This window comes from Teleopsis dalmanni, chromosome 2, assembly GCF_002237135.1.
Source record: "Teleopsis dalmanni isolate 2A chromosome 2, ASM223713v2, whole genome shotgun sequence".
Classification (NCBI taxonomy): Eukaryota; Metazoa; Arthropoda; class Insecta; order Diptera; family Diopsidae; genus Teleopsis; species Teleopsis dalmanni.
In genome coordinates, this window is record NC_051847.1 from 148,521,997 (window position 1) to 148,531,964 (window position 9,968).

Sequence of the window (9,968 nt, forward strand, 5' to 3'; positions counted from 1 at the left end):
ATAGTGGGTATATCTTCCCGTTTCTGCCGTACTCCAGTGCAACTGACAAATACAACTTACAATTGGGAATCGGTGCATTTGTTGTAAAGGAATTATTGAGCCATTGTGAGTATCCATTGGAACATTCTGTATGACTCCGTTGAACCCATAGCAAATGTGCAATACTATAGCAGAGGTTGGTGTCCCGCAGCCTCAAGTTATCAACAGCTATTACTGACACATGAGCGGCATCGATTTATATGACAATAGAGTTGCTAACTATCGTATCGGGAATAGAAGCAAAAAGAGGTGGTGGCCATTATGGGTACAGTATTTAGATAGCGCTGTAGAAAACGCTTGGAAACTAAATTGCTTTGTCGCTGCTTCTACCAACACAAAACCGATGCCTTAGACTTCAAGAACTTCATTGCCAGAAACCTTTTTCTTGCATCATAGAACTCAATGTTCATTACAGAAGCTACCCCTTACGATGATTTGAAAAAGAAACTTCATAGTGCATCAGAAGATGTTTATCTTCCGGGAAATTTAGCACGTGTAACCGCTATGCACGCTCCCATAAAAACTCAAAATCGTCACCACTGTATTGTTCTTACACCAAAAGCTACAGTTTTTATATGAAAAGTGCTATTTAAGTGATCATGTAGAAAATTGCTTTAAAATTTTCTAAGAAAATAAACAATATTACATTCATCGCAGACAATGACGCAAATAAACTTATTCCCGTTTACATAATATAATACATATGTAATAATTCAAATATATTTTTTGTTTAATAAATATTTCAAAAGCATAAAACACTGAATTTTATATTAAACGTGTACTTTATACAAATTACAATGATAGTTACTTCACCATAAAAGTAACTAAATACCATATTTGCGAACAAAATACATATAAAAATGTTTGTACTATCGAAGAGAGAAAAATGTGCTATTGGTCCCAGCGTGTGGTTGACCACACGGCACTTTTCCGGAAAACTACTTTTCAAAAAAAAAATTTAATTTTGCAGGGATTATTTTTAACGTAAAATAAGACCTTTCTGAAAATTTCACCATAAAATTCCAAGTTTGAACTTGCATGGTACTTAATGGGTCAACATTAGATATGATAAAAATCTCTGACATGCATTGTTGCCAATTAAAATTAACTCACATATTTCCGAAGTTTTAAATATACACAAGATTTTTATTTGGCTGTTGTGTACTCTTGATTGCACTCAAAAAATTTTAAAGCAAAATACCGATAAATACAAGTAAGTTTGTTAATAAGTTCAAGTGATTTTGGGTTCGAAAGAGTAATTTAAGTATAAAAAAAATCATAAGTTTCTCATCAATATATACAATTGTTAATACAACACACTGCAGAAATGCTTTGTTAAAAACCTAACAACTTTGATCGAGAAAGCAATATACACACCTGAAATGACTACTGAAATCACCTATTTGAGAAGGTTTTTGAGTCAATTTAGGTATAAAAACAAATTAGTAAAGGTAGTTGAAGGTCATACTTCCATCAAAAATGAAAAAATTTATCGGGTCAAGCGTTGGCGTAACTCTATTTTACGCCTACACTGAAATCGATAAATTAAATTTTGATTGATTAATGATTCTTGTTTTAATAATTTCAAATACTTTTTACACAGAACGCACACAATTCATGCGAAAGATAAAAACCAATTAAGTTGTACTATTAGGAATGGTTCAAAACGAGACTTGTTTTGAGCTTATAAAATTTATATTTTGAATGAAACCATTTGATTAATTTATTTTCGTATTTGCAGCAAATGTTGTCATAAGATTATTGGATAGCTTACGGTAGTTCTTGAGAATGAACTAATGAGTGTCTAATGGGTGTGTGATTCCGATAATGCTTTTTAAATAAAATAAATTTAATAGAATTAAGTTTTTATTTTATTTGAATTTCATTACAATTAAGAAACAATGATACTTTGGTCCTTCAATTTATGTCCTTTGACATCAGCAACAATTTATGATCAAATTTAACAACAAATAACAATGTTAAGCAGTTATTGGATCATGTACGACCAAGTATTTCAATTTCCCCGTGTGGTGGCGGGATAAGAATACCACCTCAGTTTGTCTCTGCTTGTCGTAAAAGGCGACTAAAAGAGAAAATGCACAGGTTAAAGTAGAACTTCTACGATTCCTGGTAAGTCGTGAGGGCGCACAGGTCAAAGTAGCTTGCTACGATTCCTGATAAGATGGCCCTTCTGCTAGCAGGTCGGCCCGGCATTTGCTCAGGCCCTGCTAAGTTGACCAGCCTTCGGGAAGTGCGACTATCTATCAGGTCAACTGTCAAGCGATAAGTACGGTCATGTCTCTGCTTATCGTTTGACGCAGATAGTCGGGCGGGGTGAAGGAAAACACCCTTTTAGTGAATGAGCAGTGAGAATGATTGTATGAATGTGTGAATAAATGGATTGTGTGTATTAGAAATAAAACCCCCCAAACTAAGGTGGAACAGCTACGCCTTTAGCTTGGCTGCTGGGGTAGAAGCAGTCTTAGTAGCGAACTCAGGATACCTGGCGACCTCCTGTTTTAAACAGCCTTACCTGTGCAATGCGAAGCTCTCCGCAGGTGGACATATCTCTCTTCGCAACTCGTGGGAATCATAATTGATGAACAAATTTTAAATATACCAACTCAAGGCGAAGTGGTTGATGCTGATAAGGTGGACAATGAGGCCTCACAGGCCGAGCTGATAGCCTTAGCTTCAGATACCATAACGCATGACGGTCATGAGACCAACAAAATGGTGGACGAAGAAGCCCCGCAAGAGGCTGAGCCGTTAACCAAAACAGTTGGAAACATGACAACGACTGATCTCGACTTGGCCGAGCGTATCCGTCTGAACAAGAGGGAGAAGCAGAAGTGAAGAAGAGAGAGGCAAAAGGCTGCAAAAGCCACAAGATCGGTTGAACAACTAGCCGATCGACTCAGCGGATTATCGCATGTGGAATCATCGCTGGAGGAAGAGCAGCTAGCAAAGAGGTATAAGGGCGGATGCCCGGAAGCTCCGACAGCAAGCTCAACTCCGTCAGCTAGAATCACAGGCGATAACTCTGATGGTAGACAACCAGTAAAGGATGTCAGCCAAGCTGAATCGACAGTCAAAGATCCAACCAGTGCACGAAGTGGAGTACCTTATCAGGCACTCAACCGACCCGCATTGGTTGGTAAAAGGACTGTTGGTCGGCGTGGTGGACAACCTTTAGCGGCTGATAACCGGAAGAGAACGCAAAACGGATCTGGGGTTAAAAAAGGCGGACAACCCATACAGGGTGTTAACCAACCAAAACAAGGCAGACAACTTATAACTGTTGTTAACCAAGTGGGGCCCCAGACCAGTACAGCGGACCATCTACCTAGCACAAGTAAGGCTGCAAATAAACAGAATTACGGTAGGCGGGCAGTAGGAGACGCAAAGGATGGCCCTGCCCATAAGAGGTCCTATGCCCAGTTCGCTGGGACGGATCTCAATATGGGCATCACCGATTCAAGAGTCGAAGGACCTCTTGGCGAGAAACACTTAGTTGCTTTTAAAGCATCGTTGTTGAACGCCGTGGAGTCCTTAGATGGCGGAATAGGTGACATAGGGTTTGTTGGCAACGCTCGCCTTGAGGATGGGTACATTACCATTAAGTGAAAGAACCAACAGTCAAAGGCATGGCTAATCAGCACGGTAACTAAGTTGGAAGGCCTTTGGCCTGAAGCTAAGCTGACGGCTGACACGCTAACGGCGTTGCGCAACGAAAGAAGATTACTTATTTTTGTGTACGACTCTACCGTAGGCAAGGAAAGTATTCTTAGCAGACTGCAGAAGCAAAACAGCTGTGTTAAGGACACTTCAAAGTGGAGAGTTACTAACTTCAACAAGTTTGGCGAGGAGAGCAGTGCTGGCGTCAGGCTCACAGTGTGGTGCCCGAAAGAAGACGCGGAGGCGATTAAGACCGCAGGGGGTAGGCTCAACTGTGGTCTTGATCAAGCCAAAGTGAAATTCTAAAGGGATGCACGACGAGCAATACAACGCCTCTGGTATGGGGCTAGCGGGTCTGTGTAGACCGTTAGGGAGGCGGGTGGGCCCATACCAGAAAAACATAAAGGTTGAACAACTGAATATTCATCACAGTAAAGCAGCATCAGCAATGATCCTGCGACACTTTGACGAAGAAAAGTTGGACATACTACTGATTCAAGAGCCCTGGATTGTTCAAAACGCTATTATGGGACTTGGTACATCAGTTGCCACGCTGTTCTTTCCACAGGCAGCTGGTAAAATAAGGACATGCATAATGGTGAGGAAGGGGATACAATGCATCCAATTGCCTCATCTATGCTCACCAGATCTTACTACGGTAAGAGTAGGGAGTGATGCAAATACCTTTATCGTGGCGTCAGCCTATCTACCATACGACTCTACTGAACCACCTCCCAGTCAGGAGGTAATCAGACTGATGGAGTATTGTAGGACGAAAAGGCTAGAAATTGTCATAGGATGTGATGCGAACGCACACAACATTGTGTGGGGTAGCAGCGATAATAACAACAGAGGGGAATCTCTCCTCGAGTTTGTTGAAAAATACAATCTGATGATTGTAAACAGGGGGTTAGAACCTACCTTCGTTGACGCACGAAGGTCAGAAGTTATTGACCTAACCCTGTGCTCAGGCGCAATGACACAGAAAATTGAGAAATGGAGGGTCGCTGATAGACTAACAATGTCGGATCATCGGGCTATACATTTTGAAATACTCTGTCGTCCGAAACGCACTAATAGTCAGAGGCTAGTAAGAATTCCTGAGAATACGAATCAGGTAACTTACTTGACGTTGTTGACGGAATTATTACAAAACAGGCCGTTGAGGAAACTCAAGACCACATGGAATGTAGAGACAGAAGTCAAAGCAATTACTGCTGCGATGATTAATGCATTCGAAAACGCTTGTCCCCAAACTAGCATTGCAGAAAAGTCATCGACACCTTGGTGGAGTCAGGATCTTGATGTAATAAAAAAGGAGACAAGGAAAGCCTTTAATAAATACATGAGGGAGAAGAACTCCGAATCATGGGACTTGTATAAGGCCAAAAAGCGTGAATTTAAGAAAGCACTACGCAACCGGAAACGGGAGTCGTGGAGGAATTTCTGTTCGAGCATGAAGGGGACCTCTGAAGTAAGTCGGTTACAAAAGATGGTCACCAAAGATCCGGTCTCAAGACTTGGTTTAATCCGAAAGAAGGATGGTACAATGACGGAGACAGTAGGTGAGTCATTGAGTACTCTCATGGAGATCCATTTTCCAGGAAGCTTCAAATTTGATGATCACTGGCCATCTCCCAAAAGGGGAATGAACAGAGAGGAAAGATTTGATGCAGAACGGATAGTGACCATAAATGCAGTTAGGAATGCCATTTTGACATTCGCTCCATTTAAGTCACCGGGGTTGGATGGCATATTTCCAGCACTCCTGCGATGGGGAATTGACCTGCTCGCAGTTAGGCTCACGGAGATATTCAGGACGTCACTGGCAACAAGGTACGTCCCTAAAGCTTGGAGAGAGTCAAGGGTGACTTTTCTACCAAAGCCAGGAAAAAAGGATTACACAGAAGCAAAGTCATTCAGGCCAGTTAGCCTTACCTCTTTCATGCTTAAAGCTATGGAAAAGGTAATAGTGGACTACCTAGAATGCACCACGCTAATGAAATATCCTTTAAGCAGATGTCAACATGCCTATAGGGCGGGGAGATCAACAGAGACTGCCCTGCACGAAGTCGTGAGGACAGCTGAGAGAGAGCTGACTTCAGGAGGCATTTCAATGGCCATCATGATGGACATCGAAGGAGCCTTTGACAAAGTAAGCTTTGATAAATTAAAATCTGCTCTAGCTGACCGAGAAGTCGGTTCAATCATTATTGGATGGATAGATTTCATGTTAAGGCAAAGAGCAGTAAACCTACAAAATGGAAGACATAGACTGAGAGGCAGAACAGTCAGAGGCTGCCCACAGGGAGGGGTGCTTTCACCATTTCTGTGGAACGTGACCATAGACTCCCTACTTCAACAGCTTGACTTCAAAGGCATACAAACAATTGGGTATGCGGACGATATAGCACTGATGGTGAATGGCAAGTTCCCAGACACCATTAGAAACGTGATGAGAGGTGCTCTCAAATGCGTCGAAAAATGGTGTAGGGAACAAGGCCTGGCCACGAAATCAGACACTATCCTCTTCACGAGGAAGAGAAGTCTGTCAATGGAGCCTTTACAACTTTTTGATAATAACATTCGCATATCAAAGTCGGTGAAGTATCTAGGTGTTATCCTAGATAATAAACTGACTTGGAATGAATATGTGGATGAAAAGATCAGGAAAGCGAAAAGAGCTCTATTTCAATGTAAGAGAGTGTGCGGAAGACGATGGGGGATATCCCCAAAATCGATGCACTGGATCTATACCATGATGGTCAGACCTATTATAACATATGCGTCAGTTGTCTGGTGGTGTAAAGTCACCCAAAAGACAATAAAGACGAAGTTAGATAGAGTCCAGCGACTAGCCTGTGTTGGAATAACAGGCGCTATGCGAACTACACCAACACCGGCATTAGAGGCGATGCTAGGCTTGCTTCCGTTGGATTTACATATAAAGAAAACGGCGGCACTGGCAGCAATTCGCATGAACCGGAGCTCCACGTGGAACAACTTCGGAAAATTAGTGGGCCATCGTAAGATTCTTGATCTCGTCCAGGCCGCGGTCAAGGAAACGCAGATGCCATTGGAGACTATGAGGAGGGTTTATGGGGCAGAAGTGTCCTACAGAACACTGATAGTAGACGGCCTTCTACATAATGAATGTGGAAGGAATGACATTTGCATATTTACCGATGGCTCCTTAATGGATGGCAGAGCTGGTGCTGGGGTTTACTCGAAAGAGCTAAATCTAACGTGCACTCTACATCTAGGAATATATGTTTCCGTCTATCAAGCGGAACTTATGGCGGTCTCACATGCTCTGGATCACCTATTGGATTGTCAGGTATATCAGAAAAAGATTCTGATAGCGCTGGACAACCAAGCAGTTATCAAAAGCATTCAAAAGCATGCAAAAGACATACATAACTAACAGCTTAGTACAAGAATGTGTAACGAAGCTCATGGAATGTGCTCATGGAAATGAGATGACGATCATGTGGGTTAAAGGACACATCGGTATTGAGCAAAACGAGAAGGCAGATGAACTTGCAAAGCAAGGATCAAGCCATAATTTCTGTGGCCCGGAGCCCAGAATACCATTGGGGTACAGCATGACGGCAGCCTATGTCAATAAGTGGATAATCTCACTTCATCTTAATAGATGGAGAGAGTTGAGCACTTGTAGACAGACCAAACTCATGTTACCTAAACCGTGGGCCAGGGAAGCGATAAAAGTGCTTAGCTATTCGCGGAGCACTCTAAGCTGGCTGACCTCACTAATTACTGGACATGGCAACTTCAAGTATCACCTCAAAAAGATAACTCTAGCTGAGGAAGACACTTGCAGACTATGTCTAGAAGAAAAGGAGACAGCGGTGCATATATTGTGCCAATGTCCAGCACTGGCAAGTAGGAGGAAGACTGTCTTGGGACACCATTGGGTTGGTGACGACTTGGCAGGAAACCTCAAGCTAAATGAGATGCTTGCATTAACAAAAGATGTAGTTATGCGAACGGAAGCCACTCCAGCTTTAACTCAATAACAACATCCGAGAATCGAAGGACGAAAAAGGACCCAAGTCGTTTCGTGGTCTACTTCGACTAATCCTTCACTTCAGTGGGGCCACTTGTTGGACAGTGCGCTGTCCCAACGTCCCACCATATATAAATAAGTATTTCAATTGAAAGGGTAAAGTTATAATGCAATTGTCGGAAACATCAATATAATCCCTGACCCATGTTAGAAAAATATATCAATTTTTTTTAATATATACACTACAAATATTTAATAAAAATAAAAATACATATATTGAAGGCAATTGGAACAATGCAGATATGTAATTACATTTATCACAGCGCTCAAAAGTGTGTTGCTATAAACGGGGTGGACAATTACCTGGATTTAAGGATTACTAAAAAACCGATTTTGCTTTTAACAATGAAATTTTAAATAAAATATTTCATTTTTAGCTTTATTTATTATTTAATGTATTTAATATTATTTTTACGGTTTTGTAAGAGATCGCTGCATGCATTCGCAACAACAAAATTAAAAGTATTTGTGCAAGAGCAGATAAGGTAAATTTTTATTTTTTAATTTATTTTAATTTACAATAAAATAATTTAATATTAAATTAAAATTTGGGAGGGTATGAATTCAGCCCTTTATACTTTCAGTCTCAAAAAATTGTTTCTGAATAATATTATATAAGAAATAGTTCCAAGACCACTGATTGACTAAAAATTAACTAAAATTAACAAAATTAATTAATTTAATTAACTAAAAATAATATGAAAAGAATTGATGTCGTTGGAATTTCATTACAGTTCGATAAAAACCTTTTTATGAAATATACTCCTATATAGTCTCCTCTGTCTTAAAAATGACGTTAAATTACAATTTATATTTACAAAATATTGGTCTCGCCTATGCGAGTTGTGGAGTAGGTTCCATACATAAGAAAGAATGTACAAATCATGCAATAATGCCTCTACTAACAGAATGGTATTGAAATTTAACAATTAAAAATAATAATATAATTAATTAATTCAATTATTCTACAGCTGGTACATGATTTCGATATAATATAAACACAGCAAGTAAATTTGTTAATAAAACTTTCATAGCAAATTAATTAAAGTCCAAAAAAAAATATGCGAACATTCAAGTCAAGTACGGCTTTGGGTCAGTTGGTCAAGGAGCGCTGACTCTGAATGGCAGGGCACGATATCAATTTCTGGTACTTGCAGTCTCAAAACAAAATTAGTTACGAATAATTAAATACAAGAATTATTTCAAAGACCACTGATGATATGTATTTGGTAATACTCAAAACAGCTGTATTCAATTAATTAAAATAATATAAAAAATAATTTTTGTTGTTGTTGTTCACTACTTTTCGAAAAAACTCTTTATAAATTATTTTAATTGCATCTATTCGAATGTATACATACACGCCTCTCAAAAATAAATAACTTAAATATTGTTTCAAAGAATAAATGAATATAATGATCATTGAAGTTGAATTCTACTCAATTGTTTTGTTATGTGCGATAACAAATTTGTAACTCATCAAAGCATCTTAAAAATGTACTTGAACAAGGAATTCAATTCAAAGATTCTGAAATAACATTTTTAACTCGATGTAAAAATTCTGAACTATAAGTGCCAAGTATTATTCTATAGAAACCGCAAACAATACTGAGCAATTGCCATGAAATTGTACTTAAAAAAATTTTGTTAAAAATTTCAAGCAAGTGAAGATGCGAAGTTGTAAATAAAACAAAAATGTTCACTGAAATGATTTTAAATTGAAATTGTAACTGAAAGTACATGAAACCAACTGAGTAAACCACTACAGTTTTATCAAATCGATTCGTATTCCAAAACAATTTTTGCATGCACTTAAATTTTTGTATCTGAAAATGTTCTGTTTTCAAAAATTGTGGTTTCTTTAGCCGCAAACATTTTTGTGAAACTATTTGCATGTGTATAGAAGAAAATTCAGAACAATTTTGTCAAAAGATAAAAAAAATAATAAAACGCAAAAATATAATACTAAAAATGCAAACGGTGAAATAGGACTGTTAACATGGCTATATAAAATTTATTTATAAAATATATCCATTTTGTATTTCATTGTACAGGGTTAGGAGATTGAAGTCTAACTACACACTGATATAGCCAACTAAAAAACACAAGTTCTTACAACAAAGCAACAAAAAGTAGGACTTTTTTTTTTTTTTTTTTTTTTTTT